We start from the raw sequence: 13,415 nt of genomic DNA, 5'->3' as shown, positions 1-13,415 counted from the left end.
ATGTAGGCTGTAGCATCACCTTCAGAAAGCTTTTTTAAATGAAATGTGTGACCATGCAAACAAAACAAACAAACAAAAACACAATAGTACAGTCGTTTTAAGGAATGCCTCAGGATTTCATACATATCTTTCTTGTAATGCTCCATGAATCATAATTATTAGACACAGCTGTGAAGAAATGATCCAGTTTGACACTCTGAGACACTAACTATGTGCACCACATTTGCTCCTCTGTTGTACATACGGGACAAAGCTGGCTCTGGACACAAAATTTATCCTCAAGTCCTAGACAGACTTTTTGCCCTGGGGCACGCATGGCAAGGTCCTGTGCTGTGGAGCTGCCGCTGGCAGCTGTACACGCACACTGCCTGCATCCCTCCCTGGCCCTGCAGCACTTCTTGGCCTTGACCCTGCTCCCCTCCCAGCATCTCCCCAGTGCTCAGTGGCTTCAGATTCGGAGCTGGGCCTGCAGGTTGGCAGGACTAACACAGACAGCAGAAGGTCTCAGCCTGGGAAGGCCCCTGCATGCAGGGTGAGTGCTGAGGTGGGTCTGGGCACATAAGAGAGGCAGGGATGAGCCATGGGCTTCAGACCCCTAAGGTGAGGCTTGGGGTTGGGAAACAGGGGGAGAAGGGGGACTGAGTCACCCTCTAGCCCAGCACGGGCCCGATGCTGTGGGCATCTGTCCTGGGCCATGCTCTGGCACTGTGCCTGGGACAGTGGTGGTGTCCTGGCAGCCTCTGCAAATGGAAGCCCCAAGGGGGCGGCCCCCATCACTGACTAAATTCTGGTGGTCTGAGGGCTTGGCGGTTTAGTGGAGAATGGAGATCTCCACCTGCCTCCCAAACACCTGTTCTGGCCACCTCCCCCTGCCCTGCATCCCAAAATGCCACCAACCTCCCTTGCTCAGTGGATCAGCCAAGCTTTGCTACAGCAAAAGTAGGGGCAAAGAGGCTATATTGTTCTTATCCTTGTGGAGCAACACTTAACTTTACTTGTGCCACTAACAGAGTTTGAGCTGGTTCTGAGAAGAAGCAGTGTTAAAGCAGGTCCAGAGATGAGGTGGTAGGGCAAGGGTGGCAAATGGAAGAGATCAGTGTTCCTGAAGGCTGTCAGGGAGGCTTCCTGGAGCTGGAAAATTGATTAGAACTATTGGAAAGAAAACAGCTGTGAATGCATCTCACAGCTAGTCGATGCAGTACAGCATGGAAAGCCACCTTTTTGATCCCTTTATTAAACAATTATCTGTGCAACAGAAAGGCTAGTGAGAGTACTTTTAAAGCATTATGGTCAAGTAGGCCGATTCGAGAAGACTTGGTTCTAAAGCTCAAAAGTAGTAATCACATATAATGGAGGATCAAAGGCAAATCGATCCTCATCCCTCAGCAAATCAAGCAACAAAACAAAACAAGTATACAAACAAACAAAACAAAACAAAAAAACAACGAACCAAAAAATACCTACCCAAACATGTAATCTGAAAAATAGGAATGACAAAAGCATTTTAAACTATGAAGATAAAATCACTAATTAGGAGCTAGCTATTTTTAGCAGCGAGTATCACATTTTAAATAAAAAGTAGGGCAGAACTGCATGTGTTATGAGTTAAATTCCAGTACTAAAAAAAAATGTGTTTTCAATTACCAAATAAAGAAAATATTAGACCTTACACCTTGGAGTTTATACCAACCATGTCAACATGAGGAGGTCAGTTAAAAAAAAATAAAAAATAAAAAATAAAACACCCCTCCCTCCTCCCGATTTATATATGTAATATTGTTCAGTGGAAGTTAGCTAAGTTCTGTCCACACAGATACAAAATCCGTGCAAAAGAAGAATAACACATTTAAAACAGTATTGCTTTAATGTCAGACTCCGATTAAATAGATGAGTTTGTTCACAAAATCTTCCAATATAAAGCTGTTCCACCACATAACAAAATAACAAAAAAAAAAAATCGATATTCCAGATAAGAGGTTCAAATTCAAAAAGCAAATGTAAATAGAAAGAAAATGAGCCCAGATCTGTCTCAACAGCATCATGTTATTGAGGAAAGAAAAAAAAAAGCAAACATGGTGGTGGAATAACCTGGCGTATAGCCAGCAAGCCAAGTGAGGTAATAGTTTAGTGCTACTCAGCATTGGCAAGGCTACAGCTGGAGTAAGACATCCTACTTGGGCATCCCAGTTCAGCGAAGATGTGCTCCCAGTGGCAAGAGTCCAGGAGAAAGCAGCACGTGCGATGCAGATGACTGCGGAGAACATGTGTGGTGAGGAGTGACGGGAAGAAAAAGGCCCAAAGTGAAGATAACATACTGCTCTTTGTAGGGGTAGAGCAAGGCAGATTAGACTTCAGCATCATAAAAAGGGTGTATACCTAGAAATGTGGAAAAGCCTTTCTGAGGTGGAAGGGTAGGGATGTGCTGCAGGGGGCTGCTAAGGGAGGGGCTGTGGGATGCTCTGAGGACTTTCAGAGCAGCCAGCAAATATCTCTGATGGTTCATGCTGCCAGTAACTCCAAGCCAGATGACCCTATCGTGAAGGAATGAGACACTAGAATCAGGAATTTCTGCCTTTTTATGGCTTCCTAAAAACTTTCCTGGCTAACACAGCATGACCCCGTACACATCTGAGACCATCCACGCTAGACTTGCATTCCCAATGCACCTTTCACTCCTGCTGGAGGCTGAGCCCGAGGGGGCTGTGAGAGCCAAGTGCTAAAGCACCAGAGCCCTCCTTGCAGTCCCACATGTCCCTCTTTTCTGAGACTTATTTGTGGTGAAATACAAGAGAAACTTTGCTGTGACAGCCATGACAGTGTATGTAACTTACACTCCAGCTGAGAGAAAGGAAAGACCAGGAGGAAACGAGAAATGCAGACAGGGTTGTAGTAAATGGTTAAGGGGAGACAGGAAATTCAGAATTTGTGGCTGTCTGAGAAGGAGCTCAGGAGACACAAGGTGAGCAGAGACAAAACACAACAGTGTTTTTTCTCCAAAACTCCAACATAGATACTTTCCTTTCTAGACACAGAATGGCACCAGCAGTCAGAGCCTGTGTCTTTCTCCCCCGGCTAAGGCAGGGGGCACGGTGAAACAGCAGAGGCATGCTGTGGGTTGCATCCTGCTGAAGGAAGGGTCCAACAGCTGGATACCCAAATACTGCCTACCCGTGCTGTAGAATAAATAAGAAAATGCATCCTGCATTTATAGTTTGTCTGCGATATAAACATAACCTAAAATCCTCAGGTGACCTACTAGCACACTGACAATCCCTGCTGCCTACACAGATGCATCTGAACAGTTTTTGTCAGTGTCGAGCGTTTTGAGCGACCATCTGTCTGTCGGGGATGACCACAACTCGAAGCACTGTGTAGACTAGTGTGAATTGTCTCAGGATGCAGTGTAAGTGCAAAATCAGGGCTGCTTATCAAAACCAGAAGGACCCTCACACTCCTCACGCATTCATTTCTACCTTCCTCTTTCTGATGTTGCCTGAGCATGCTAGTTACGCTAACTTGAACCTATTTGTCAGCTCGTAACGTAAATTACTTTTCAGAGCAATCTAACTCTATTCCTGCTCTCAAGGCTCCTATCTGGTGTTTTAACTTGTGCGTTTAAAGACTTCACCCTCTATATCACTTGGTGCGTACTGCATTTCAAAGCTCTCAACTCCTTGTGACTCATCTAATATTTTCCAGCTGCTGATTCCAGAGGAAGAGATGTGACCCACCAGCTGATGTTTTATACAAAGAAACAGTATCCTGTTTGCACAGCAGTGTTTCAGATTCGTATTGCACGTGTCCAAAGTTAAACCCATGAATTGGTCCAGACTTGCTAATTGTATTGTTGGGCAACTTGCTTTATGTAATTTAGAACAGATCCTGAAAGCCTGAAGAAAGCACAGCAGTAGGGACTGCTTTCAAGACACAACCTCAGGTTGAAAGTACTGACCGGGATTCTCATGCATTTTGTAATGTATTTTCATGTGTTTTTTAAGCAGTTTCAGGTCTTCGTGCAGCTCAACAGATTTCTGTTAACAAATATGTGAACCTAGAAAGATCTCTGTGCCATTTTTCCTTTCAACACCTCATCATCCCAAAATTTGCATTTCTTATCTGGAAATATCAGGGTGTTTTAAATTCCTATGAAAATTTTCTGTACCTGGTCACTTAAGACTTACCACTGACCACCTAGTTTCTACAGTGAGACTACTGGACAGAAAGCTACAGAGGCTGCTAGGTTTAGGGCTACGCAGGTTTACTGCTACATCTCGATTTACTTTCCCACTGCTTATGCAATCAGCCTCATCGGTGACTGTACTGACAGCTGCACAGTTGTTGCTCGAGTTAAGCATTAAGCATGTTAGCAGGCTGCCAAGGCAGCCTCATCTCTGGAGGTTTCATTTCCCTGTGAGTCATTGTGGCTTGGTCACTTTTTCCTCACTACCATTTGCTCGGAGGTAGGTTTCTGCCCATTAGTTACTAGCTCGATTGTAGAGCCCTGTCTGCTGATGTCCCCAGGGAGGTTCTGGAGCCCTAATGTTTCCGGCACAGAATTCAGTGGGCCATTCAAAACCACCTGTAGCCTCTCAGAAATTCACAGCCCATTTGCTTTCTTTTCAAGTCCAACAAATTCTCAATGTTTCCTTGGTAGCCCATGCAAGCTGGCAGGGCTGCTCACAGGAAGGTTGTGTGAGGACAGGGCTGTGTGGGGCAAAAACAGCCTCAGAAAAAAAAAAAAAAAAAAAAGAAAGGAAAAAGAAAGGGGAAGGGAATGAAAAGGATGCCTGAACATTGCATTTGTAAATAAACAGCAGTAAGTTATCAGTAAGTTAACTGTAACAGCAGGAAATGTCTCTATCAGATGCTGGAAAGCTAACCGTGGCAGGAAAAAGTTATGTAAAGTGCAGAATTGCTTCTATTTAAAAGTGCACTTTGATCAACAAAGTGAGAAGAGGTGCATTTTGTGCTTTTTGCTCTGAAATGCAGCAGCTTGGTGAAGTTCTTTCCAGCTGGGACCCCCGAGTTGGCAGACCTGCAATTTGCTACAGCTGGTGAAGCTCACGGCATTGCCAACTCTCACACGTGAGCGGGGGCAGAACCAAAGCACTCTATCCCCAGGTCCCATTTGCTGCTCATCCCTTTGCTGAATGCCCTGCACATGCTGGGTCAGGAGCAGGAGGGTGAATCTGTGTACTAGCAGAGAAGTGCATGGCTACATCTTGCCAAAGCCCAACAATACTCCTGTGCACTTCTCCAGTTCCCTCTGCCCAGAGGGTCACAGGCAAGCATGTTCTAGCAATGGTATCCCATGTCTAGCAGCCGTGAAAGCCAAATATCTGATAAAAATGCATATTAAACCCACCTCCAGGTATGGTTTTTCCCACGAAAATATACCACTCAGTGTCCTGGGGCTGGGGAGAATCTTTCTAAAGGGGAATGAAAAGTGTGGGTTCACCCCAGTCCCTGAAACAAGAGGGGTTCAGGTCTGGAGAGAAAGGAATGGCTCCTTGTGGTAGAAAAGAGAGACCTTAAATCCTCTTATATGGATAATGTTATCTATCCTAACTTCCAAGAAATTAGGTGGGAAGGGAATCCAAGAACACTGTGTGCCTAAATTACATGCCAAAACACCAGGGATGTTGAAAGAGTGAGCCATCAGTTTGATCTCACACAACTGCAAATCCTGAGCTATTCAGCTGGAGTTACTAGGCTGAATAAACAAGATCAAAACTAGGCTCACAGGGCTGATCCAAGGCTTTTGGTGTACTTGTAATGCAGACAGGTCAGCTGGGTAATTGAAACTGTGTAGTTTAGCTTTCACAGCCTAGATGTTGTCACTGAATGTGTTTTACAGACATGCAGGCTTTGAGCTGAGAGGCACGATGAAGCTTAGTGCACGTGAGCTGCCTCGGGTGGGCTCTGGCTGCTCACATGCCCTTGCCTCTCTGCCTTTCTTTGGTAGCTGAAGGGCAAACTGGAGGTTTTCTCCCCTGTCCAGAGCACTTGGTTGCCTCTGACTAGGTGCTCAAGCTCTTTCTGCCTTTTAAGTGAGACCACTGCCCTAATCCTTAATGGCTTTCCATGGTTGTTGTGCTCTGGTGACCTCTTGCCAGGCACTGCCCAGCTCTGTGTGCAGGAGAAGACACAAGTCACAGCCCAATTTGTGCTTAATCAGCCTGGGTCCTGCTCCTACTTATCCCCTAGGAAACCAAGTCAAAACCACAATCAGCTACCAGGTAATTTTTGGACAGGAAATAATGTTGAACTGGCTTAAGGATTAAGGCCCAGGGAAAGGAGTTTTAACACAAATTCCCTGAAAACTCATTTTCCCCCAGCTGCTTTAATAGGCTTCACACTGCTCTAATTTGCTTGAGAGATGAAGATAACCTGAGACTGGGGCCAAGAACCAGTCTTGTTCTGCTGGGCCACCACAGAGGCATAAGAAGGACATAACTCTCTGCTTTTGCAGTAATTCCTGCCCATGCCCTGCTGCAAGGACAATATTCTTTTATTTTACTTTTATTTTACACTCCTGCCCATTGTGTTTGTAAACATTAATATCACATATGTGAACAGTAGTTGAAGTTACTCACCATGATGAAAACAGGCAGCGACTTTTCTGTGGATAGGGCAAAAACATTTTGTCCAGTGGTAGATCACGTTTGTTTCTACTTCTGAAAATCATGCAGACTTTTTTTTTTTTTTTTCTTGCACATTGTTGTATGTGAACCCATTTCAGAAAGCCTGGGCTTCCTTATATGTTTCTGAATTATGCATGAAACACCAAACCTGTTCCCACGCACCCCAGACAAACACAAACACTCTCTCTGGATGATATAACAGAGTTAAATAGCTGGATATTCAATGACTGGTAGAATATCACTTTTTACTGGTGTACTTCTTTTCCTTTGGAGAATAACGTTTGCTGGTAGACTTTCAAGCCTTAAACACCAAAAAACACTAATAAATGCAGCAGATAAGAAATATGCAAAAACGAGAAAACATTTGTCTGGAGACCTACAGGGATAACAAACTCTACAGGTAGAGATGTTAATTTTGGATCATGCTATCTCCATATTCCAAATTAACTCATAGGATAACAACGTCCAATCGTTTATGACACCACAGTGAGCACAACTAGGTGTATTCAGGGTGGAGGCTACATCTGAGGCAAAATACCTGTTTAAAGTAGGTCATGTCACAGTATTTCACGCGGATGATCTTTAGCAGTAATGGAAATGGGATGGTGCCCTGCACTTTGGGAAACCCCCTCTGGGGCAGTGCAGACAGCAAGCCAGCATTTGGCTGGATTATAAATAACTAGATTTGGCCTGGCTGCTCTGTGGATTATGCAAGTTCAGTGTAGACGAGGAAAAGCGGATTAAGGGCCTCATGTTGCCTCTTTGTGAGCCAGCAGTTTGCTCTTACTACACCGACATGAGGCCAAGGAGCGGGACAGAGTGACGGCGGCTCCCCTGGCAGTGGGCAGGAGGGTGAGGGAGCCTGGGCGAGCAATTCTTGGTGTGCCAGTACGTCAGAGCAACTCAGTGCCACAGTGAGCGACTCTTATCTGTGCCTGAGGGAGGGGTGACTTCTGAAAACTGCTTAATGACAGTGTTTCAGAGGCATGAATTTGTGGCTAATTGGGACTGCACTATTCACCTGTGATCTGGCAGACCTCAGCTTGTACACCACCTTTCAAGTACCCCAAAGAATTACCATTTCCACACCAGGCCTGGGCCACAAACGGGTTTCCTGATTTCATTCACGTTTCCTGAATGATGGGGAAGCTACTAAAAAGACAGAGAAAAAAAAGGAAGTAGTTGGGTCAGAGAAACTACTTTATCCAATGCACTCAAAACTCCTTTGTCTTCTACTGTTTGCTAAAAATATTTTTTTTCTTTTTCTTTCTTTTTTTTTCTTTTTTTTTTTCTTTTTTTTTTTTCCTATGAAGCAAAACTTCATATGACAGCATCTTGGATCATGGCACTCACTGGAGCATGCACCTCACATTGCCAATCTGAACAGTCACGTATGTCCACTGTCATGCTGTTTTCTTGATTTATTACTGCATTCCCTAGCCCTCTGAAGACCTAGTAGAAGGAAAACACCATAGTGAGTGAGCTGCATGTCCTGTCTTGATACCCTACGCACACAGCACTCTCTGAACATTTGCAAATACATTGTCTCTAATAAAAGCCAGAGGTGGTAAAACCAGAGATAAGGTCCCGGGGGGAGGATGATAAAGGCCACCACACAGGAGCCTCTCCCACAGCACCAGCGTGCCTGTGCCAGTTGCTGCAGGACAGACCAGAGGATGTGCCACGAGTGCATCCTCGTGTGCCCTGCCTCGCTGTCCCGAGCACAGAGGGAAAATCTGCAAGAAATGGTGGGGTGATGCGTGGTTCCTGAGTGTGGGAACCCGGACACCAGTGCTGCAGCTGAAGGACGTTTGCAGAGTTTGTATGTTTGTGGTCTCTCTTGGTGATGCAAATGGGGGATTGTGCTGTTTTCGTTTCCTCTCTCATCTAGATAACTTCAAATCTGGTAACTGCAAAAGGTGTTGTAAGGGGCAGATAGGTTAAAGGCCTCCAAGGTCATAGGTCCTGATACACCAGCAGAAAAAACTGTTTTTGAAAACCTAGCTTTAACTTTCTGCCCAATATTTTTCCAGAAGAAGTAATAACAACAATTACTGGGTTCTGTAATGTGAAAGGTTGCAGAGTTCTCTGAGGACAAATTAAAAGTGTGCATTAAAAACAGCCCAAAGGCTGGAGCATGATTCTGAAAACTGTGGGAGACTGGTGGAGTCCACTGATTTCTTATGCAAATTAAGGCCAGTGACTGTGTCAGATCTAAAAGAAAAAGGAAGAAAAAAAAAGTACAAAAAAGTAATTAGCTACAGGTTCTGTGCTGGAACCTACTTGTAGGTACTACAGATATGTAGTCCTCACCTCACTCTGCCTCCCCTGGCTTCATGGTCCCTTTTTTTGCAATAACTCATCTGTAAAACACCACCTTCACCCATGGCAGTACTGCAGGGACACGTTAGTACTAGATTGTGAGACAGTAAAAGCATGGTGATTTGATTCACATACATATGAAAGATTCACACAGCAGTTGTCATTCTTTTCTACACACTATTACTGCAATGATTCATAAGACTGATTACTGATACTTTTGCTCTGTACAATTATGAAATATCTACTATAGCTATCACTACTTGCCTCAGCCCACAGGTTTTGCCTGAATTACATTCATTTATCCAAGTGGTAACATTTTTAGGATCATCAGTGGTTCTTCCTCCTCCCTGTATGTTCATCTCTGACTAACTTAAGAGAAACAACTACACATTTGTTTCATTTGTGTTATTATTTGTTGCTCTTTGGATCTAATCTGCATGAAAACTATTCCTTGACCACCTAAGGAGCATAAGTTACTTATGGCTTCCCAAGACATCTTTGCCAAAATCCTGACATACCTTTTAATATCAATAGTCACTGTTGGTAGTCAAAACTCAGAGTAATTACACTGGCTAATAAATCCATGCCTTTTTGTGCCATTGCTGTTCACTTAGGGAGAGTTGCCTGCTAACAGCATAAGATCCTGTTGTTATTGCTGACCCTGAGGTGTGGGATTTAGCATTTAATTTTATTTTATTTCTATTAATCTTGTCCTCAAGATCATTTGGATAGTTTGGTCTTTGTGCTCAGCACCAGCTTGCAACACAACTTTCCAAGTCCTGCTCTGCACTGAAGGGTGTTGCAGTGCAGTGGTCTGTATGTTAAACTCTGTGAGGTAAGAGAAATTTACCTTGGCCAATTAAAGAAACCAATTGGCAGAAGTTTTAAGAAAAGAAATTGAAAGTTTGTAAGTTTAGTCCAAACAAAAGGATCTACTGATATAAAAGCAAACAAATTTTTAACAGTCAGCAAAGATTCATCAAGAACAAAATCATGTCCAACCAATCTCATTTCCTTCACAGTAAGGCAAAAGGCCTGTGAATAAACAATGGAAGCCATAAATCTTGCCTTTCTTTATGCTTTTGACATTGGCTGATGTGATCTTTTTATAAGCAAACCAGGCAAACTATGTAAGGATGAAATACTGTTGGGTGGAGACAAAACTGGATACCCATACCAGAAAGTGTTCAGCTGCCTACTATAAAGAACACAGTGGTGGGTTAAGTCCTGCCATGGGTTTTCTGCAAATCAACATTTTCAGAACAAGGATACTGAGCTAGGAAGCAAACGTATTACATTTTAGGCAGTGAGATAGTGATGCTAGTGAACACCATTAGCACTTAGTGTTATCTTGACAAACTGGAGAAATGTTTTTTTCAAGCAGATGCCATCAAAAAGAAGATACTACGTGCAGGCATTACGCAGTGACTAGACAGATACCCATTTTTTTTGAGTATTCTGCAGAAAGGGATCTGAGGGTCACAGTGGATCTGAAGCCAGCAGGAGTTAATCTGCTGCTGTTGTTAGAATAGCAAACACTGCCCTGGAATATATAAACAGAGGTACAACCTACGGCGCTTGTACAGTACTCGTTCTACTCCAGTCAGCATTTGTAAAACTTCAGCCGATCCGCGGCATCCAGTTTTGGGCAAGGCACTTCCTGCAAGGTGGGGAGCCGCTGGAGGGAGTCCAAGGAGAGCAGTGAGAATAGCCAGAGGTCTACAACATGTGCCTGGTGTGGAGAGACAGGGAGAAATAAGACTGTTTAGTTTAAAGCGAGGGGAACGTGACAAAACGTCTGAAGGCAGCTGCAAAGGGGCTGGAGAAAATCTTGTTTCCTGGCCCATTAGTCATGGGAGGAAACAGAAGGCCTAAACCTCAGCATAGGGCTTTAGGTTGAAAGTTGGACGGTGTCTTCTGACAGCTAGGGCAGTGCTACGGGATGCCTTGGAAATTCCCAGATGGACACTCAGGAAAAGTTGCACAAATTTCTCTCAGAAGTACCATAGCTATGCAGGTAGTTTGACCTGCTGCATGCAGCTGAGCCTCCTGGAGACCTATCCAGTCTAGCACCTACCAACAACTATGTTCATTTCATGTGTAGCAAAGCAAAGAAAAAGGAACAGCAGATGAAAGATAGGTTCAATACTTGTAGATAAATTAGGGGGTGGATAAATTTTCTCAGGCCTCCGTTCCACTTCGCAGTAAATCCAGAAATACTTAAGTGTGAGACACAGAATGGCTGAAGACTCAAACACCTGAAGCTTTTGATTTTAATATATCCTGGTTGCAGCCGCACTGTTTCCTGAGATCTTCAGGTCGGCGCCAACACCACTGCACCTAACTGGTTTCAGCAGCCATGAGATGGGGATCTCCATCACCTGAGGTAAGTTCAGGACACCATCCAGAACGGGGGAATGTGGGCTGCCTGCCTTTCTTTCATGTGTGCTTTCTCATCCTTTGCTTGAGCAGCCTGGTCCTGATGGGGTCAGGCTATCAGAAGCCAGCTAGCCCTGGTCAGCAAGCCCTATCGGCCATTCTTGCTCTGGACAGAAGGAAAAATGTCACTTGATGTGAGCTGGCAAAAACCTGCTTGAGACACTCAGTGGGGAGGGCACGTGTGTGGCCAAGTGGAGGTCTGCAGGGCTGCTCTGGAGGTGGTGGTGGTGCTCACCCGGACGGACCACTGATGGCAGCATCCTGGCCCCCAGGGGTGACAGGTCCCTGTCATGGCCAGCAAGGTGTCCTGCTCTTGCTTTGTCAGCTAAATCCAGGTCTTTTGCAGACCAGCTGATGAACACAGCAGCATCCATGAGCTGTTCTCAGCAGGAGCAGTGAGGCTGCGTGCTGTGCTGTGCTGGGCTGTGCCGTGCTGGGCTTGGCTAGCAGCAACTTCGCAGGAGTGCTGACAGCGTGTGGACAGAGAAGCTGTGGTCTTCTCATTTCTCATGCATGCCCACCTTACTGTCCCTTCTAAGGCTTGCACACAAGACCTTAAGGATAGCCACCCAACATATTAAATGAATTTTCACACCAAATAGATGATTTCAGTTACTTTTTATTATATATGAAAAGAAAAATTTTTGGTAGTTTTTCTCTTCTCTCTCTCTACCTAGGCAGAAAAGAAATGGGAATGCCATACCATGTCAACGAACCAAAGGCTTCAGTGCTTTATTTTTAACCTCTCCCTTCTCTTTCTGCACCCTATTTAAAACATTTTACATATTTTCAAGTGCACAGCATTCCACGGGTACGAGCAGACAAGCATTAATACTTTGAACCGTGGCTGTTTGCCTGTCACACCGTGGCAGGGCTGCGCTGCAGCTGGCGGTCTCGTAGCTGCACGTAGCCTACCAAAGTTCACAGGAGCAGCATCAGGAGAAGCCGTGCAGCCTGCAGACCCTGGCAGGCTGACCCAACAGCTTAGTTGCAGGTGAGGTGCATCCAGGGGCCAGGCTGAGCAACAGCCACCCTGCTCCTGGGGGCTTGCAGGCGTGCCTAGTGAAAGCCACATTTGCCATGTTTGTTTGTTGTTGTTGTTGTTGTTTTTGTTTGTTTGTTTGTTTTTTTCCTTCCCATTATTTTAGCCACATGAGACCATGCAAGAGCTCAAAAATAAATTTTGCTTTCACATTAGCATCCAGATCACCCCTCAGAACATCTACCTATAACTGGCTCCTTGGGTATCACCATCAGGAAAATTATATTAATTCATGTGCATTTGGAAGAATATAATTTATTATGCTTTTCACTGAGTATGGAGGTGTAAACCTGTTTCTGGGCATCATTCTTGCTTAATTCTGAAGGCTGGTCTCCTGGTATTTTTCAAGGGGTCGGTGCTAAATGATGGATAGATCTGAAATCAAACATTCATTCCTGAAAAGAACTTTAAAATGTTCTTTCTTCTGGTAAAGTGAAAGAAAACATTCATTTCTACAGACTTTCCACATGGAAAAATTGACAGGAAGAATTATTTTTGTTTCCTAAATCATATGAAAGCAGTCTTGTGTCAACTACTTAGCTTTTTCTTGTTTTGTGAATATTAAAATGCTTGAAGCACTTTGTTTGGTTTTCATCTTTTAAGAGCCAATGCAATGATCACTAAACTTAATTTTAAAAAGTTTTGTAAGCATCCTTCTTCAGAGGTGAAGCCAAGAATTTAGGAACGTTTATAGAGCTGGCTTTCATGAAGATAAGAGGACCACCATCAAACAGCAAGTCTTTAAATTTTAACTTAGCTTTATGATTTGTTACTTTTGCTATAGGAGATAAAAGGGAAGACCTAATGTAGCAGAAATATTTTCCTCCTACCATCCTGCTTTTTTCATAGTTATCAAATGCATCTGAATCTAGTCACCCTAAGAGACAGCGTACCCAACTAATCAGGCTGCTGACCTGACTTAGTAAAGCAATCCCTAAACATTGAACTAAACTTAGTGGCTTCTACTA

The sequence above is a fragment of the Anser anser genome (assembly GCF_964211835.1).
Source record: "Anser anser genome assembly, chromosome: Z".
NCBI lineage: Eukaryota > Metazoa > Chordata > Aves > Anseriformes > Anatidae > Anser > Anser anser.
This window is presented reverse-complemented; position numbering follows the sequence as displayed.